Genomic DNA, 3,054 nt, shown 5'->3' with positions numbered 1-3,054 from the left:
ATACCTATTTTACTGCTAGGTAACAGGGGCATAGGGTGAAAGAAACTCTGCCCATTGTTTCTCGCCGGCGCCTGGGATCGAACCCAGGACCACAAGTCCTTCCTGTACATAAATAAATAAATACATATATATAAATATATATATATATATCCCTTAATCATAAAATTTATATATATATTATATATAAATATATATATATTTTTTATTTATATATTTTTATATATATTTATATATGTTGTACCTAGTAGCCAGAACATCATACTGCCAACTATGCAAGGTCCGATTTGCCTAATAAGCCAAGTTTTTCTGAATTTATATATTTTTTTAGTTTCATTATGTATCAGTTAATTTGTTTAAATTTGAGTTAAACTAACATAGATATATGACCAAACCTAACCAACCCTACCTAACCTATCCTAACCTAACCTAACACAACTAAGCAAATAATTTATGTTGCTAATATAATATAATAATAATGCCTGCCTATTAACTTTTTCTCATTTCCGATGACTGTAAAATGCTCGATTCTTGTGATTCTAGATACCAATTCTGATTTATCATCCCATCGAAATTAGGAATGTTTGTAACCCTTTGCCTGCCATAAAGTTATGTATGTTTTCAAACCTTTGCCATAATGTCTGCCCCAACGAACTCAGTATATAGGCAAGACAACAACGTCTCTTTCTCTCTCTCTCTCTCTCTCTCTCTCTCTCTCTCTCTCTCTCTCTCTCTCTCTCTCTCTCTCTCTCTCTCTCTCTCTCTCTCTCTCTCTCTTGGTGTTTAACAATGCACAAACAGGGCTCCATTAAGGAACATATAATCGCCACACACAACAAGACGATCACCAGGGATATTTTGACAAACACTGAAATAATTGATAGATACAATGACAATAGAAGATTAGACATCAGTGAAGCGCTGCATATCAAGAAATCTAGACCAGCAATCAATAGCCAGCTAATACCTAGTTTCACTCTACTCACTTCAAGACCCCGAGCTACTGCAGAAGCAGGACTGAATGACCCTGTAAAAAGAACGAAAGCCTCCAGAATATAAACTGCGAACATGTCACATTCTTTACTACCCGATTGATTGATGAAGATTAAGCCACCCCAAGAGGTGGTACGGGAATGAATATCCAGTATGATTGACTACCCCATTAATACACCATTATATAGGACCCCATTTATACCCCATGTATGTCATTCATCCATGTCACCTCCTACCTCACCATTAGAAGATATAACCAGGTGCTAACAAGAATTTATCAGGTGCTAACAAGAATTTATCGCATTACGGGCTCACCATAGCCCGTGCTACATGGACACTCCGTCCTGAATAGCTAAATCTTTAACAACATAACAACAACAACAAAGAATTTATCTTTGAGAATGTGAGGTGAAACCTTATGAAATGCATCACTAGGCCTCGTAGCGTGGTGGATAGCGCGCAGGACTCGTAATTCTGTGGCGCGGGTTCGATTCCCGCACGAGGCAGAAACAAACGGGCAAAGTTTCTTTCACCCTGAATGCCCCTGTTACCTAGCAGTAAATAGGTACCTGGGAGTTAGTCAGCTGTCACGGGCTGCTTCCTGGGGGTGGAGGCCTGGTCGAGGACCGGGCCGCGGGGACACTAAAGCCCCGAAATCATCTCAAGATGACCCAAATAATATGTAAAAATGAACTTTGGAGAGTTAATTTTTAATCTTCCTACTCTAGTGGAAAAAAACATAAGGTATATAGAGAAGATTCGTGCCAGAATCATAAATGTAAACCTTTCTGTCGTTTTCAACGAAATATATATATATATATATATATATATATATATATATATATATATACATATATAATAGGGGTACCACCTCTAGTGCAATTGCAGGGGCTCATAGCCTCGTAGAAGAAAATAAAGAGTATTCAGAGAAGACTTTGTGGATACTCACTGAACACTTTAATCTTTTCTTCTCCTACCGTCCTATTATTTTATATATTATATAATAATATATATATATTATATATATTTAGGGGTACCACCACTGGTTTAATTAAAGGGACCCACATCCTCGAAGAAGAAAATAATTATAAATAGTGTTCAGAGAAGACCTTGTGGATTCTCACTGAATACTTTAATCTTTTCCTCTCCTACCACCCCTATTATTTTTTTTATTTTATTTTATTTTATTATATATATATATATATATATATATATATATATATATATATATATATATATATATATATATAATTATATAATATATATACACACACAGTGGTACCTTCGTTTACGAATTTAATCCGTTCCCAAAGATGTTTTATCAATCGAAAATTTGAAAACTCTGAATATTGGCTGAGCCATTGCCAGTCACCTCTCATGTTGTATAAGCTGTAGGCATGCGTCACTGCACTCCAGCAGTTACTGGATGTGTCCCTGCCCGCCCGGGCCCCATTTTGTTTATCAATCTGCCACAATTTATCCCCTTTACAGCCAAATATCATGCAAGATTGAGTATAAGACTCATTCCTTCTTAACTTAAATTACAGCTTGGGTCATCTGCGATCTTTCTAGGTGGGTAAAAATAACTCTTGAGGCCGGAAAGGAGAAGTTAAAGCAAATCATAACTTCGATCATAACAGCGCGCGCGCGCACACAGACACACACACAAACACACACACACACAAACACACACACACACACACACACACACACACACACACACACACACACACACACACACACACACACACACACACACACACACACACACAAATGGAATGCATTAGGCAGTGATGTGGTGGAGGCTGACTCCATACACAGTTTCAAGTGTAGATATGATAGAGCCCAATAGGCTCAGGAACCTGTACACCAGTTGATTGACGGTTGAGAGGCGGGACCAAAGAGCCAGAGCTCAACCCCCGCAAGCACAACTAGGTGAGTACAAACTAACGAAACAAAGCTGCCGGAGAAATATAAGAAAATTCACTTTCGCAGAGTGGTAGACGGTTGGAACAAGTTAGGGGAGAAGGTGGTGGAGGCCAAGACCGTCAGTAGTTTCAAAGC

General features: G+C 38.1%; 1 non-coding gene across 1 annotated transcript; it reads left to right on the top strand.

Moving 5' to 3' along the window:
* The first annotated feature begins 1,425 nt into the window (after window positions 1-1,425).
* TRNAT-CGU (transfer RNA threonine (anticodon CGU)) lies at window positions 1,426-1,496 on the top strand. Its single transcript has one exon. It is a non-coding gene; the product is annotated as a tRNA-Thr (tRNA).
* Window positions 1,497-3,054: the final 1,558 nt, after the last annotated feature.

The sequence above is a fragment of the Procambarus clarkii genome, chromosome 73 (assembly GCF_040958095.1).
Source record: "Procambarus clarkii isolate CNS0578487 chromosome 73, FALCON_Pclarkii_2.0, whole genome shotgun sequence".
Classification (NCBI taxonomy): Eukaryota; Metazoa; Arthropoda; class Malacostraca; order Decapoda; family Cambaridae; genus Procambarus; species Procambarus clarkii.
This window is presented reverse-complemented; position numbering and strand designations above follow the sequence as displayed.